This window comes from Anolis sagrei, chromosome 2 (assembly GCF_037176765.1).
Source record: "Anolis sagrei isolate rAnoSag1 chromosome 2, rAnoSag1.mat, whole genome shotgun sequence".
In the NCBI taxonomy this organism is placed as follows: Eukaryota; Metazoa; Chordata; class Lepidosauria; order Squamata; family Dactyloidae; genus Anolis; species Anolis sagrei.
In genome coordinates this window covers 232650272-232668405 of record NC_090022.1, presented here as the reverse complement: position 1 = coordinate 232668405, position 18134 = coordinate 232650272, and the positions used below count along the sequence as shown (strand labels likewise).

The 18134-nt window shown below is 42.2% G+C and overlaps 1 protein-coding gene across 2 annotated transcripts in view; it reads left to right on the top strand.

Annotated features, from left to right (window-relative positions):
- Positions 1-18134, top strand: part of CNTNAP4 (contactin associated protein family member 4) — a 330423-nt gene that overhangs the window by 260330 nt on the left and 51959 nt on the right. The gene's annotated exons all lie outside the window — the stretch shown is intronic.

Below are 18134 nucleotides of genomic sequence, written 5' to 3'. Positions count from 1 at the left end.
TATAATTAAATAGGTATTTAAGTTTAGTCTTTTCAAGAAAAATCCCTGGAAGGAGTTAAGAAGAGTCTGAAGTCTCATCTGAAGTCCTCTCCATCCCTGGAGCCCCATATGCCTACATGTATACAGATAGAAGGAGGAGGGATCCTGTGTCTCCTTGTACTCTTCTGATGTTTGTTTTGTCCTTCTGAAATGTTTGCAAATAAGTCTTCAGAGAATATTTCACAGTAACAAAGAAAATGAACCCATTTTCATATTGCATTATAACAAATAATATATTTTTAAAAAAGATCAGTGGAAGAATGGAATCACCAATTCACTTCCTATTACTTAGATAACCATAGTACAGGGCTACCTGTCCAGAAAACAGTCAAAGAGCATATAGTTAATGCAGATGCCAGTAAGTGTCATTGGATCTGTGTTTTTTTTTTATTAGACCACTTACGTTGGTGCTGGAATAATTCACAAGCTATCTTCCAGTCTTGAGAAATTCTTATTTTTTGTTCAGTCTACAATACTTTTATTGTTAATATCAGTTTTTAAAATGCCAGTGATTTTACTTTAGTTTTAGGAATTTTAAAATACCAAAGTAACTATCGAAGATAAGCCAAATTTTAGGTAGGTACCAAATTATTTGCAAATTTAATAATAATAATAATCATCATCATCATCATCACGATTGTGGAAAATAAAAATCAAAATGCAAAGGCTTTGGCATAAACCAGTGCAGGTGGCCCCAGTGGTAATCTGCACACTGGGTGCAGTGCCAAAAGATCTCAGCCAGCATTTGGAAACAATAAACATTGAAAAAATCACTATCTGTCAACTGCAAAAAGGCCACCTTACTTGGATCTGCATGCATTATTCAAAAATACATCACACAGTCCTAGACGCTTGGGAAGTGTTCAACTTGTGAGTTTGTGGTATGAAATCCAGCATATATATCTCGTTTGCTGTGACATACTGTGTTTTTGTTGGAACTCAGATGCCTAAAAGAGCCAGACACAAAGATGTAATCAAAACAACAGTTTATTAAGTCAAAGTAAACAAGACTCAGAGACACTTACTTCAGTGCCTCTGGTCAAAACTCAAAGTTTGCAGCAATTTGCAGTTTGAAAAACGAACTTAGAAAATAAACCGGATTAAACTGGCAAAAAGTCCGGATTAAACAAGAGTTCTTAGCAAAATGCACCAAAAACACACAGTTCAAAGATAAAGCCCAAACAAGAGCCGTGAAGAGAAGCCATCATCCAAAAGCAGTCCAAAGTCGAAGAAGTCCCAGTTGAAGATACCAGAGTCCAGGAGGCAGTGTCATCGTCAGAAATAGTCCGAGGTCAAGGAGAGGGGAAATCTGCACTTACGAGAATCCAAGCCGGTCAGTACACGAAGAACACAGCAACCTGCAATTCCAGGACCCAAGCCCAACAAGAGAAGTGGCAGCGACAGGACCCAAGGCACGAAACCAACACTTTGCCTACTGCAAAGTTCTCACTCCAGTGCCTTCATTTATCCTACAACTCATCATCCGTTGATGAGTTGCCCTCCACCCCATCCTCATCGCTGTCAGCTGGCTTAGCTTCTACAGCTGAACGCCAACGCCCATCCCTCCAACTCTTCCACCTTTTGTCAAGACTTAGATCACCCCACGATTCCATGGTATCAGCTTGCCAATCCCCTCCAGAAAATCCCTCAAAAGTGTCACTGGACATGGGCTGCGTATACACATTCCTGATCTCCTGAACTTGTGTCCAGTCCAGTGGTTCCTCTTCATCCTCACTACTCCCAGATCCATTACTTCCAGTAAAGCCCATGAAATCCTCTTCCTCAGTGGGAGCAGTAAGTATGTCCTAGGATCCTCTTTCTTTGACGCTCCTCGTCTGACTCTTGCTCCCCTTGCTCTTAAAACCTCTATTCCCATCTCCTTCCTCCTCCTCACTCATTTCACTGCCAGAGAAACCTTCAAAGGATTCCTTGTCTGTGGGTGACGTAAGTATCTCCCGGATTCTTTTCCTTTGCTGCTCTTCATCTAACACCTAGGCACCTCGTTTCCCTCCTCTACTACTCCTACTATCAGTTGTAACGCTGCCAGCAGACTCTACTACAACAGTTTTTGTGTCAGTAAAATAATAATATATTTTTAGAAAACTGTTTTTATCCACATGTAGCATTTTATTCAAAATTAAATTAAAAATTAAATATAAAGATTAAATCAATAATGAAATTAAAAGTATGTGCTCCTTTGGCACTTCCACAAATCTGAATATGAGGCACTCATCAATGTGGTTTCCCCATCTGGGGTAGATAAATGAATAATATCCCCTGTGCATTGTTGGAAAATTGAAGAGGCACTATGTGATCTTTCTGTTATAAAAGACACCTGTGCTTGAAATTAGTTTAGCTCTCCTGATCCTTGCCCCTGAAATTCAACAATATTATATTACATGTCAGATTTCATATTTGCTTCATTTTAAGTCTTTGGCTAGAAAATCTACCAATATTAACTTGCTAATTGATCTGCAATATAAGGAGTGAAAATTGTCTTTCACTCTAGAAACCGCTATACGGTAATATTGATTCACTGCCATCACCATTTTTATCCCTTCTTGAGTCTTACACATACAAAGTTTATGATTAATCACAGTGTTTTAGAATCTTTCTTGCAACTAAGAAACAAAAATGTGTTGTGTTTCTAACACTGGAGTGTCATAATGACATTTTACAAAGAGAAGGTTGCATTGAAAGACTTGTATAATGGATTGGACAGCATTCAAAAACAATCATCTTTTTGCTTATGTTTTCTTTTGTATTCATTTTTGTTTGCCTGCTAACCCCCAAAATAACGAGACCACACACCAATATTGGATTTGAAATATGGGCAACTTTTATTAATTGTTACCTGTTTAACTTAGACTGGATCTCATTTCTATGGATCTTGAACTTGGTGGCAAAGCCGAGGTAGCATCTATGTCCGGCCTACCTCTCGGCTAGTTAGGGTGAACCCCCCGGGTCCCCTGGACACCCAATCTATGTAACCTCTGAAGGAAATGTGACGGAGAAGTCCCTCTCAGAGTATCAAAGACCATAATCTCTCTATTTTTAGGCCATTATAATTCCCTTCACCTAATCAACTTGAACCTTAGGTGAGTGTTTTAGTTAATGGCCTTCACCCCTGAAGGGTGTGTCTTGGGCATACGCCAAATTTTAGCTTTTCTGAATTATTTACCGCCACAGATTGGGGGCAGATGTCTATTTAGCCCCCATCCCCCACCAAGTCCTCACCACAGCTCTAAAAAACTAGCCTCAAATCACCCAACGCGCTGGTAAATCAGAAAGATGATAACCTCTGTCAAAAAAGGTGTGCACAAAAACACCTGGCTTACATTTTGATTTAGCCAACTTCCGGACTTCACCACCAACATGCCATCATTGGTGACCGGAACATTCTAGAACCAGCAACCAATCACCAAATGTGTTGGTAAGATCAGAGATGGATATCCTCTGTCCCAAAACTTGGCTCTTGTAATGGGTCAAAAACATTGCGTAGCCAGCAAATCTGTTTTATCTAGGGTGCGCACAAAAAACCTGGCCGCCATTTTAATTTAGCCAGCTTCCGGACATCACCACCAACATGCCACCCACGGCAAGGAATCATTGATGACCGGGCCCTCTCAAAACCAGCATCAAATCACCAAACTTGTTGGTCAAATCAGAAAGATGGATACCATCTGTCTCAAAACTTGGGTCTTGTAACGGGTCAAAAACATTGCTTAGCCAGCGAACCCCTTTTGTCTCGGGTGCGCATGAAATCCCCTGGCTCCCATTTTTTATTTAGCCAGCTTCCGGACATCACCGCCAACATGCCAACCATGGCAAGGAATCATTGATGACCGGGACATTCCAAAACCAGCATCTCACCACCAAACGTGTTGGTAAAGTAAGAAAGATGGATACCATCTGTCTCAAAAACACCTGGCCCTCTAGTTGATTTAGCCAGCATTCCGGGCATCTTGAATCTCTTTACCCAATTGAGACCCTTAAGGGCCTGAAATGGTCAATAAAGGACTCCAGTGAACTTGATGCTCGTCCCTGCGGGCATAGCCATAGCACTATACCAAAGTAAGGGGACCGCCATACTTAACCGAAGCCACTGTTCGTGAACAAATCGGTCGTTATAGGAAATTGAACTGAATGGGTTATTTGTGACTCTCTCGGGTTGAATCAGAATTACTGCCTAATCAGTTAAGATTTGGGGCAGCTCCGATGGATAACTTTTACTCAAGTTGTGTATCTCAAGCCCCAAAAAGAAGGGCCTTAATGGCATTTGTCAAACATTAATAATTGCCAGCTAGCAAATATCATGGTAAGGAAATGCAGCTGTCACCAAACAACAAACCATTCGAATAGCTTAGGCAATGGCCCTAAATGAGCAGGTTCTCATGTTGCCTCCATCGTTGATGGTAAAGCCCTTTGTCTCTAGTATGTTTATAGATTGTGACCAAGAACAGAAATGTTGAAAGCTTTTAAGTTAATAGTAACCATGACCCAGATCATAGTGAAAATCAGTCTTTGGTAGAGCCCCCCATTGGAGCATTTAAAGTATAACCCAAAAGGGAGGATACCATTCCAGCTACTTTCCCGCCTAGATGGCCAGGCCTGAAAGGCATCAAGGTTTGGGGCTCTTCTCCCCTATATCTGTTTCGTAAACTGACCAACGCCTGACAACTTTTAGGGAGGATGAGCCCCAGGCACCTGCGTCCACTAAATCATCACACACTCGAGCAGTAGGTACGCTCGGCCCAGCTGAGCTGCTCCCCGCTCCCAGAGCTCACAGCCTGTCACTAGACATCGTCATCCAGCGAGACAACCACAACCGCATGTAGCTCTTTCTCTTGACACGAAGCTTTGGGAACCAAGCCCGATCCAGCAAGGCGTGGTCAGACAATCACTAATGGCTAAGCTAATTCTAACAGATAGCCACCCTATGTAACTTAAACAGTAACACTGACCGCTTAACCGATAACATTCTAGAGAATATCAGAGAGGCCACTCCCTTAGGGGACATGGCCAGTGCGTTTTGGTTCAAACCATAATATATTGTGCCTTGATAACTTATCAAAATGGAGGTTGTCTCTAAACAAAGTTATTCTGTTCAGCAGGTGGCCCCACTCGTGTTTAGAAGTGGTTTTAAACCGCTTGGGTGGTATAACACCTATTAAGTGATCGACAAAATGTAACAGACATATGATAGGCGCTCGACAGACCATTGTTGTGATGACACTCTCCGTGATAATTGTTTTCGCACCACCGCCCAGGAACCAAAAGCAACGGGTTGCGAACAACTTTGCTTAGCGAGACTTCGCTACTAGAAACCGTGATTTCTCAATCATTAGCCCTTGTTCCGGGGCTTACTCCTCCCCCCAGGAGACAGCAACTTAGTAAGAGAGAGCCCTATCCTCCTTTTCTTCATGAAGTGACCCAGCCAAAAATTGCCGTAAGTGACTTTTATGCTATCGCTAACTGTGATCAGACCAATATATGTGTAACTGGATTCAGTCAGCAACAAAGGAAATTGTTATAACATTGTAGTTTCAGGCCGAGCCTTTCATATTGTGATGTCCTTACACGAACACAATTGTCCTATTTGGACAGTGTGACACATTGAACCAGAGCTGACCTCTGACTGGCTAAAATAATTCTATACTCAATAGCGTCTCATCTTGGAGACAGGGCCAGAGACAACAACCTGTTAGTGATGGCCTATGAGGCTCCGGGTCATCATTGGTGCTTTGAATGGAAATAAAGGAACCATCATAACAAACCGACACCATATGTATTGATTTGATTAAGCCCGCCAGATGGTTCGGGCTGGCCCAAGGGTGAGGGACCACCCTAAGACTGCATCTATATTAATGATAAGTTAACTATGCAATATGATCTTTTATTCAATCATTGGGAGCCCCTTGTACTTAAAAGTCAACGTGGTTCAGTTAACCGGGTCCTGAGATCTTTTAAGGAACTGCCTCAAACACTCTGATGATGGTCGGTGGTTTTAAGGCTGGGCCCTTGATCTTGGACCCCGGACATTTTTCTTGGGCAAAATCCTGTAGAAATAAACAACAAGGATAGGCATGTTAAATGTTCACATCACAGTCACCCAGTGATAGGAATTGTATAACTCACAACCGCCGCTGTAGCCAGCCTCTTGACACACGTTCACCATCCAGTTTCATTGTTTGTTGGAGTGAAGAACCTCCATGTGTCTTCCAGTCCAACCTTTTTTGAAAAAGCTGGAAAAACTGCATTGAAAACATCTCCGACATATGGCCATCTAGTCTCAGTGTAGATTTCCTCAAAGAAGGAACCTCAACCAGGGGGCGTATGATGTTCATCTCCAACTCAAAGCCGAAGAGCCGGCGCCTTCCACACACAACTCCAAGGCCAGGTGGCCAGCATGCATATATGGAGTACTGTCCCTAGCATTGAAGCAGCACCCATTGATCCACTGACACTTGGACGCCTGACTAGTAGGTTGGCAGAAACTGGGGCTAAAAGCCCAGTTGCATCAAACTCAAGGACGTGATGTCCCTCTCCACTTCAAGCTAAGGAGCCAGCATTGTACATAGACACTTCCAAGGTCACTTGGCCAGCATGACTGCATGGAGCGATGTCGCCCTACCACCAGAGAAGCGCCCATTGATCTATTCGTGCTTGCATGCCTAAACTAGTAGGTTGGCAGAAACCGGGGCCAACAGCGGAAGCCCACGCCGCCCATAATTATGAACCCGCAGCCGCTCGGTTAACAAGCTCCTCAGCTCAACACTTTAAACCCACCATGCCATTAGAGGCATTATATATATATTGGGCGTGGGAGAGAGTATTTAGGTGTAATATATATATATATATATATATATATATATATATATATATATGATAAAGATTTTTCCCCTGACATGAAGTCAGTCGTCTAATCACCTTTCAACAAAAGACTGCTCCAGGCACTGCTGAGCAATCAAATGGTAATCAAGGTGGTAAGCTGAAACATTTATAACTAGCTCTGGCAGACAGGAGTCCTTTGTCCCACCCTGGCCATTCCACAGATATATAAACTCTTTTTCGCAGTTTCAACAGACCTCACTACCTCTGAGGATGCTTGCCATAGACGCAGGTGAAACGTCAGGAGAAAATGCTTCTAGGACATGGCCATATAGCCAGAAAAAACCTATGACAACCTAGCTCCGGCAGACAGGAGCCCTTTGTCCCACCATGGTCATTCCACGGATATATAAACTCCAACAACCACTGTGTCGGACTTCACAGAGAAGCCATTGAAATCCACAGGCATGTGGACAGTTTTAACAGAAAATTGGAAACCATGAAAATGAACAAAATCTGGCTACCAGTGTTAAAAAACTAAAATTAGAACAGCCCAACAGAGAGGAAACAAACCAGGACATCTAATCACCTCTCAACAAAAGATTGCTCCAGGCACTGCCAGGCAATGAAATGCTAATCAAGATGGTCAGTTGAAACATTCACCTAGCTCCAACAGACAAGAGTCCTTTGACCCACCTTGGCCATTCTATAGATATATAAACTCTGTTTTTTCAGTTTCAACAGACCTCACAGCCTCTGAGGATGCTTGCCATAGCTACAGTCGAAACGTCAGGAAAATGCCTCTAGAACATGGCCGTATAGCCCGAAAAAACCTACAACAACCCATGTAAACTAGTAATTTGCCATGTCGCCCACAATGGCTTCCGGCTGTGTACGGCCTAAGATGGCCGCCAGGTCACAGAGTGATTGTCAGCCATGTGGTCAAAATGGCTGCCACACCAACCAAGGGTGGTGGGGAGGAGGAGGCCCGAAGCAGGACCCCCATCACCCCCGGGGCCCTAAAACAGCCCTCTAGCGACCCTCCTCGTCGATGTTTGGCATGAGGGCGTCCAAGCCCCGCTGTCCCCAAGCCGCGCAGGAAAAAGGCAGGGCAGGGGAGGGCAGCCGGGCTGCTCACTGCGGCCCCAAAACGCGGCAGCGCCACAGGACGCACTGCAAGGAGCCGGGAACCCGAAGGAGTAGGCGGGCCACCCCCGCAGCGCCCAAAAGAAACACCGCTCCAGGGGTGGAACGGCCAAACAAAGGCGCCAAGTGAGCCACAGCCGCAGCTGTCGCCCTCACAGCACCGCGCCAGGGACCGTGGCCAGCCATGCAGGCCCGCCCGGCTCGACCGCGCGCTGGGCCGCAGCCGATGCACGTGCGCAAAAATGACGCGCGCCAGCCCGCGAGCGGCAAACTGCGGAAACATGGCACGCAGTGGCGGCAGGTCTCGATGCAAGCATCCACCCTCCAACTCACTGCGGCGCTGGCCCCCCAAGCAAAGGACGGGGCCAGGGAAGGCAGCATCACCACCCCCGCAGCACTCCAAGACAGCGGCGCCAGGATGCGCCGCAAGGAGCCAAAATGGACGAGGGAGGAAAGAGAGCCCCGCTAGGCCGCAACCCAGGGGAACCAGCTGGGAGAAGGCATCCTGCCTCAGGGCCAAGGAGGGGAGTGGGCAAGGAAAAAACACCACCTCCTCCCCCCAGGGCCCAGAGACAGACCTCGCATGTCCTCCCTCGTTGACGCTCAGCTTCAGAATGATGAAGGGGGCGGGCCAGTGCTGAGAGCCTGGCTCCGCCCCCTGTAAAGTAGTTCCAGCCGGAACTATATTGCTCTCTTCGTGGGAAGAGGCAAACTGCTTTACTCTCTCCACTTCGTAGAGAGGGTAAATCTTCTTGCATTTTATTTCTCAATTGTCAAAAAGGAGTTAATTAATGTTCTTTTTACTGAGCCTTTGAAATAATGAATTCAAATGTTTTGTTGCATATAAATGGCAAATTACTTCTTATTTGGGTAGAAGTGGATGTGGTGCTATTTATAATAAATGGGACTTCTTTTTTTGGATTGCTTTTTTCTGTTTATGGGAAATAAGTCTAACCTTTGCCAACATTTCATCATAAACAACGGTACTAAGCTTACAGATAAGGCTTCGGTACGATCTTCTCATTTATTTTATATGTGGGTCATCAAGAAATAGTAAGACAAGTCTTAAATTCTATAGATTCAGTAGGTATGTTTTTCAATTTATTTTTTTACTAGCATTGTACCCAGCGATGCCTCCCTCAACCCCTCTAGAATGTTCTGTTTGTCGTGGGGGGAGTGGTCTGTGTGCAAGTTTGCTTCACATCTGTCATTCATGGGGTTCGCAGTGGTCTGTGGAAGTTGGTGGCCCAGCTAGAAAAATACCTTGCCGTACTGCCCACTACATACATACATATAGTTTATTATTATACACTATATATATATATATATAGAGAGAGAGAGAGAGAGAGAGGAGGAGGCATGGTTGATCAAAAATGGTTTTAAACTCTATTCAAAAGTAGGGGGTGCTGGCGATTTGACTAAAATTACTTCCATTTTTTTCTGAAATATATACAAAACTTTCCAAAACTTCCAAAACTTCCAAAATTGATTCGTTAATGGTGGATGGGAGGAAACAATACCGGGGAAACTTCAGAGGCTTCTCTCTCCCTTCATACAGAAGGGAGGCAGTTGAACCCCCAAAAATAACTTTGGTACCTTTCTCCTGTCTTAGAGAAGGCACCTGGGGGTTGAGGTTCAAGAAGGAGTTTTTGGAGAGGATAGATAAAAGTGACCAAAAAATCCAGCACTGAAAGGCTTTCTCTCAAGTTTCACACAATGACTTTATTAATTTCTCTCTCTCCCTCCCAAACTTTTCATTCTTTCTTCTCTCTTTCTCTTTTCTTCTCTCTCCCTCCCTCTCCAAAAATCTTTTCTCAATTCTCCAAATCTCCTTTGGCTCCAATACCTTTGTCTGCCTACCCATCCACCCACCCAGCAGCAGCAAAACAGATCCCAACCACCCTCCCCCCATCCCTGGTTGGAATGAGCCTTCCAGCCATGTGCTTCGGTTTATAAGCAGTAATGGCTGCCGGACACTGGATAACCCATCCTCTTTAAAAAAACATAAGCTGTGAGGCAAGCACTTTAGGCTGCACCTCCCAGCAAGCTTAATTTCATTAAAAAGGCTTTCCTCATACTTCTGAATCAACTTCTGAACCGTTGAAATCAATGACCCAGGTTGATTTGGAAAAAGAGGGGACTTTTGGCTTGCTAATGCACGTTCGAACCCATTTCAGACTTTACTTCCAACATTCACAACTTCCGAACAAATTCGCCCATGCCTAATATATAGATAGATGTATAGAAGATATATAGACATCTTTCTTTGAAAACATACACCAAACTCCATCAAGTATTGGTGAGATGCAAATGATATACTTTGAAGTCACCACCTCAGTGAGAAAGAAAGATCAAGGACCTCATCACAAAGGCCCATGAATTTGCCACACATTAGTGCTGATGCCTGTGCAGAGTGAAAGAGGAGTCTAAGAAAGATAGTGTGAAATCATATTAACAGAAAGCATTGTGAGTAAATCAGTGGAAAGACAAAACAATGAACAGTAGATGTAGATTTGAACACTATCTCTGGTATGTTATAAAGTTTTCTCTAATAATATAATTGGATGGGAAAGACAACAGAACTACCGATGGAAATAAAAGCTATATCTCTATCTCAACATAGTTATATAAATTGTCGAAGGCTTTCATGGCTGGAATCACTAGGTTCTTGTGGGGTTTTTTCGGGCTATAGGGTCATGTTCTAGAGGCATTTCTCCTGACGTTTCGCCTGCATCTATGGCAAGCATCCTCAGAGGTAGTGAGGTCTGTTGGAATTAGGACAATGGGTTTAATATATCTGTGGAATGGCTGGGGTGGGGCAAGGAGCTCTTCCCTGCTGGACTTAGGTGTGAATGTTTCAACTGATCACCTTCATTAGCATTTGAAGGCCTGGCTGAGCCTGGGAAATTCCCTGTTGAGAGGTGTTAAGATGTGCCTGGTTGTTTCCTCTCTGCTGTTTTGCTGTTGTAATTTTAGAGTTTTTTGATACTGGTAGCCAGATTTTATTCATTTTCATGGTCTCTTCCTTTCTGTTGAAATTGTCCATATGCTTGTGGATTTCAATGGCTTCTCTGTGTAGTCTGACATGGTGGTTGTTGGTGTGGTCCAGCATTTCTGTGTTCTCAAATAATATGCTGTGTCCAGGCTGGTTCATCAGATGCTCTACTATGGCTGACTTCTCTGGTTGAAGTAGTCTGCAGTGCCTTTCATGTTCCTTGATTCGTGTTAGGGCGCTGGTGGTCCCTATGTAGACTTGTCCACAGCTGCATGGTATACGGTAGACTCCTGCAGAGGTGAGAGAATCCCTTTTGTCCTTTGCTGAATGTAGCATTTCTTGGTGGGTTTGTAGATTGTTTGTATGTTGTGTTTCCTCATCAGCTTCCCTATGCGGTCAGTGGTTCCCTTGATGTATGGCAGGAACACTTTTCCTCTGGGTGGATCTTCATCTTTAGTCTCGTGGCTTGTTCTTGGTCTTGCAGCTCTTCTGATGTCTGAGGCAGAGTATCCATTGGCCTGGAGAGCCCAGTTGAGGTGGTTCAGGTCATCTTGGAGGAGGTGGGGTTCAAAAAGAATCTGCAAACCCCAGGTTTTAAAATCAGCAAAAAAAATCAAATACTTAGGGATTTGGCTGACAGCTCAAAACGCACAGCTTCTTAAAAACAATTACGAAGAGACCTGGAAGAAGGTAAAGTCGGACCTGGCGAAGTGGAAAGTCCTAAAGCTATCCCTCCTAGGAAGGATAGCGTTGATCAAAATGAACATCCTGCCAAGGATGTTGTACTTGTTCCAAAACTTACCCATTATACGGAATGCTAAACTATTCGACCAGTGGAATAGAGACATCGCTAAATTTGTTTGGGATGGAAAGAGACCCAGAATAAAACAACGAATAATGATTGACAAAAAAGAAAGAGGAGGCTTTGGACTCCCAAGTCTCAAAACATACTTTGAGGCATGCGCATTAGCCTGGGTCAAAGACTGGTCCACCCTTAGAAATGAAAATCTGCTAACATTAGAGGGGTATAATCTAAGAGTGGGGTGGCATTCGTACATGTGGTACGGTAGGATGAAATTGGAGAGTAACTTTGGAAACCACTTTATCAGGTCTGCTTTGATTAAAGTTTGGGATAAATATAAAAAATTCTTCCATACTAAAACACCTCTATGGCTGTCACCAATCGAAGCGAAACAAAGGAGACTGCTTGGGTGGCAGAATTGGCCCACATACAAGAATCTGTTAGAAAAAAACAGTCCCAACAACCCACCGAAACTAAAACAACAGGAAGAAATAGCCCAGGAATATGAAAATCTAACATGGCTGCAATATTTCCAACTTGTAGAAACTTATAAAAAAGATGAAAAAATCGGATTCGAGGAGAAAGACACGATATGGGATAAGCTGCTGAAGACAGAAAATAAAACCATAACAAAGCTATATGACCAATTGCTACAATGGGAAACAGAGACAGAAGAAATCAAAAATTGCATGGTGCTTTGGGCAAGAAATGTAGGGAGGGCCATAAAAATACAAGAATGGCAACAAATATGGAAAACAAAACTCAAATATACATACTCAACAGCATTGAAGGAGAATTGGCTGAAGACATTTCACAGGTGGTACACAACACCGCAAAAGCTGAGTTCAATGTATACGAAATATAAAAATACATGTTGGAGATGCAAACAACAACCAGGAACATATTTCCACATGTGGTGGACCTGCCCGGTGATGAGTAAATTTTGGCAAGACATACATAGAGAGGCACAAAAGATACTGAAGAAAAAGTTCCCTAAAAAGCCGGAATACTTCTTACTCAACTTGACAGATGAAGTTCTAAAACCAAACAGTAATGAAGACATTCTGTTTACATACATATCTACTGCTGCCCGAATAATACTGGCTAAACACTGGAAAGATGAATACACCCCCAAAACGGAAGACTGGTTGGATAAACTAACAGAAATAAGAGACATGGACAGGTTAACATTCCTCCTCAGAAGTTGCTCGGGAAGAGTAGCAAAACAGACAGACTGGACAACCTTCGAAGAGTACGGAAAAACCAAAGTCGAAGACTGAAATGCTTGCGAACAAATTAAACAAACAAAAAAAAAAAAAAAAAGGAGAGAGATACAAATAGATATAACACTAACATAGTTGGGTAATAAGGAAATCTGGTGCACCCTACCAGGATCACCGGGAAATATGGGGAAACAAGCTTGTTTAGAATCTAAATGAAAGTCGCAAATGCATTTTAATCTTGTGTATAGGTGACTGTGAATGTATGTATGTAAAGGTGACTGCAGTAGGAGTAGATGGATGTAAGGAAGGGAATATTGGGGGTATACCTTGAGACCCCCCCCCCCCCCCACTCACTTGCTTGGTTATGAATGCAGTGAAGGTATGGTAGGTAAATGTTAATGTATCGTTTTTTTCTTGTGCAGCCCCCTTCCCCCTGCTCCATTTTTGTCCCTCCCCTCGCCCCTTCATGTTTGTTATTGATGAACAGACAAATTTTAATTTTGTGCCTAAATGATGGCTTGAATCAGGGCTTCCAGAGCATTCCACATTTGGGGTGTCACAGTGAGAGGGCTTTTCCCCATCATTAAACACAGCCTACTGACCAGAAACATATTGGTTGGCCATTCAATTCTTTTAAGAAAAGCATGGCATGCTATCTATATTATATACCATTCAGAGATTGAGCTGCTGAATTTGATATGCAGCAGCTCAATCTACAAGCTTCACCTTTTGAAGGACTCTACAAGGACTCCATGTAGATTGTATTACAATAACCTAGTCAGGAAATTACCAGTGATGGACTACTGTGAAGTTCTATACAGCGACAATTTCTGCAAGCTACACTTCAACAACATTACCCTCTAGCATATTTCACAGGTAATCATTATCCATTTTTGTCTCATTTTCATTTAGATCTAGATTCCGAGGATAGAAACAGACAACTCTCCCCGTGCCATACACAATTCTGTGATATAACAGAATGTACATACTGTGATTCATCCAATATGTACATTCATTATTTTGGCCTTGGTATTTGTTTAGGCCAAACAGGTATTTTAGATGTTCATGGTAGCCTTTGTGCAATGAGGCCAGGGAGGTAAAAGAAGTTAGTGACCATGGGCAGTGAAGTTGAAACATTATTCCCTGTCTACTGTCTGAGATATTTCTCATGTATGCAACTATGCATTGATGTACTGTGGAAAAGTTTATTTAGAACATTGGCATTGTTATTTAGGGATGTGGGAAAGAGCAAATATATCTGCTTTAGAGTCATTGCTCAAAAAGAATATACCTCTGAGAAAACCATGCGTAGCCTGGAGAGGAGTTTCTTTTTCTAAGAATGTTCATCTTTGTAAGCCACAATATATTTTTAGCCTCTGTTTAAGTTACTCACTGTGCAAATAAAGTATCTCTGTTCATATGAGTTCTCTGTACATGTCAAGTGTACACTGTAAGATAGCTCTGCACTGCAGATGAGGTGAGGTTAGAAACTCTGCTTTCTTTTTCAGCTTTCATAGAATCATAGAGTTGGAAGAGACCTCATGGGCCATCCCATGAGGTCTCATGAGCAGGAATATTGCATTCAAAGCACTCAGTAATGCTTGGAACAAAAGCATGTATTTTACATCACATTTCAAAAGGAATCGTTGATGGTTTTCATTGTTCATAACAGTCTGAAAAATTAAGGCAGCTTTACAGGCCATTGTTTTGTTAATGATATATAGTAAACTATCACATTCTGTTGATGATACGTAATGAATGATCACATCCACTTTCCGACATTGTTATATTCCATTTCCTAGCATGGGTTGGGGAGAATCTATATTAACAGAACCAGTAGGATAGAAAAAAGCCTTCAAATGAAGTCCAAATTTTAGGAGTATTTTCAGAAAGGAAAATAATAATGAAAGCTCTTCTGTAGAAGAGTTCTGCAATGATGGAATTACCATGGACCAGCCTATATGTGAGTGATTTTTTTCAATCCCAATGCTTTGGAAGTTTTATAGATTTAAACAAAAATAGATGAAATAAGATTAAAACCCCTCCTATTCCATCATACTGCTTCCAATAGGAATGTTAGAATAAAGAAAGAATAATCGATAGCTACATATTAGATCTTGAACATGTAGTTTCATGTTCCCTATCTGTCTGTCTATCTATCTATCTATCTATCTATCTATCTATCTATCTATCTATCTATCTATCATCTATCTATCATACAGAAGAACTGGTATAGACCATAGCATCAACAGCTATATAAAAAATAGAAAGTCTTTTTTGTTTTGCTTTTTAAAAAAATGCAATGTAACCACCTTCATACCATTCCCACCTAACATGAATTATTAACTTGGGAAGCGAGTGGTGATGGCAGCTGCATGATGTCTTAATGTAAGTGTTGATACGTCTTTAAATGCCTGTGGACTCTTGTGTTTAAAGGCATTGGTGGCATTGAAATAAATTTGACATGGATTTAAAGCTGAAATTCAAAGGACTTATTCACAATGCTGAATCTAGTTTGTGGGATAGAGTGCAACATTCAGGATAAATGCCTTTACAGTTAATACTAAAACTCAGAGTAGATTTACCCGCTAACAAAGAAGCCATTGATATCCATTGATATAAACATAGCAGTGTAGTGTTGGTATTTCCACAGGACGTGCAATATGTGTGGCTACATTATTCCAGCAGTGAGAAGGTTGACATAAATTTTGAGAGAAACATTTTGAAACATTTGACTAGATCGGGCATTATCAAACTTTTTCAGCTGCAGAACCCTTTTTGAAACAAAAGTTTCTTGTGAAGCCACATAATATATAATATATAATATAGTGTATGTGTATCACAGACATGGGCAAACTTTTTGACCAACATAAACTTAACAGTATTTCAGTGGAAGACCCCAGGGGCCATCCAGTCCAACCTCCTTCTGCCATGCAGGAAAAGCACAATCAAAGCACTCCCAACAAATGGCCACCCACACTCAGCCTTTGTAGTTGTAGTAATAATGATGATAGGTTTGCTACTGAACACAATTCAAAGTGCTGGCTTTAGTTTATAAAGCTCTAAATGGTTCCGGCCAGCTTACCTGTCCAAACATATCTCCCCCGATGAACCACCTTGGAGATTAAGATTGTCTGGGGATTCTCTGATCGCGGTTCCACCTTCTTCGCAGACACAACTGGTGGGGATGAGAGACAGGGCTTCTCAGTGGTGGCACCTCAGCTGTGGAACTGATATTAGATCAATTACTATTGAGGATGGTGTGATTTTAATAGTGAATGTAATACTTTTAAATGTTTTAAAGTGTATTAATTTTAATTTTATTTAAATTGTATGTTGTTTTTAAGGCATCGAATAGTTAACTATGTGTAAAGCCTTCCTTGAGTCCCCTTTAGAGTTAAGAAGGATGGGGTACAAATATGGTAAATAAATAAATAATAGCAACAACAACAGAAACCCCAGGGGCCATCCTGTTCATTTCCCTTCTGCATGCAGGAAAAGGACAATCAAAGCACCACCACCCCGAGTGTTGCGGGGGGAGAGGGAATAGGGTTTGGGAAGCAAGGATGGTGAGGGGAGTAGGGGAGGGGGAAAGGCTTTGGGGTGTGGGAAACAAGAAAAAAGATTTTGAGGGCAAGGAAGGTGGAAGTAGCAGGAGAAAAAGTATTTGGTATTCACTAAAATATATTGTCTTCTTTCATTTAGAAAGCAGTAGTGCTTATGGAAGTGATAAGCATAACTGTTAGAATTTAGAAGAAATAACAAGGTGCATTTAAAAGTGCAGTGTTATGTCAAACATATCACACCAGGCCTGAAGTTTATTAAAAATGTAAAAATCAAGGTTAGTCCCTGCTAAAAGGTCCACTAACCTATAAACAGACTAGCTACCAAGCAACTGATTAATTCCTGTAATGTTAGCAAGTACTCCCAATCAACAGAGTATTCTAAGGTCCCAATCCAAGATTGGGGGGGGGGGGGGGGGCGGCTATGGAGAGTCTCATTGTTTGTTTGTTTGTTTGTTTGTATAGAATAGCTAAATACAGCAGTTCAATATAATGGCACAAAACATAGGCTGTTTTGTTATGGTATATTTGCTGTATTTAACTCCTTTGTTGTGTCTTTAAATAATTTACTTTTAAAAATGTGATGCTGTTTTAATAGGATAACTTGTTCCATTATGTATAAACTATCAGGCTTTAGCTTTATCTCATTTTAACACTGTTGTAAGCTGCTTTGGGTCCCATGGTAACAAAAGCAGAATACAAATAAAATGAAATGAAATAACGAACAACATTTCAGAAGGTGTGGTGTGTTCATATGAAGCTGTTTTACACACAGACTTTGCCTGTAATGTAGTATTGCAGATACGGATTTGTAAAGTTATGGATCTGTAATTGCTATGTTTTCAATAAGATTACATTGTCTAATATTTCCAGTCACCTACCACTAGTGGTAATTACCAGTAAGGTAATGCTCAAGATCCTGCAAGGAAGACTCCAGCAATACATGGAGCGAGAGTTGCCAGATGTTCAAGCTGGGTTTAGAAAAGGCAGAGGAACGAGAGACCAAATTGCCAATATCCGCTGGATAATGGAGAAAGGCAGGGAGTTTCAGAAAAACATCTACTTCTGCTTCATTGACTATTCTAAAGCCTTTGACTGTGTGGATCATAATAAATTGTGGCAAGTTCTTAGTGGGATGGGCATCCCAAGCCACCTTGTCTCTCTCCTAAGGAATCTGTACAAGGACCAAGTAGCAACAGTAAGAACTGACCACGGAACAACAGACTGGTTCAAGATTGGGAAAGGCGTACGGCAAGGCTGCATCCTCTCACCTAACCTCTTTAACTTGTATGCAGAACACATCATGCGAGGATGTGCGGGGCTGGATGAATGCAAAGCTGGGGTGAAAATTGCTGGAAGAAACATTAACAACCTCAGATATGCAGATGACACCACCCTGATGGCCGAAAGCGAGGAGGAGCTGAGGAGCCTTCTAATCAAGGCGAAAGAAGAAAGCGCAAAAGCCGGGTTGCAGCTAAACGTCAAAAAAACCAAGATTATGGCAACAAGAATGATTGACAACTGGAAAATAGAGG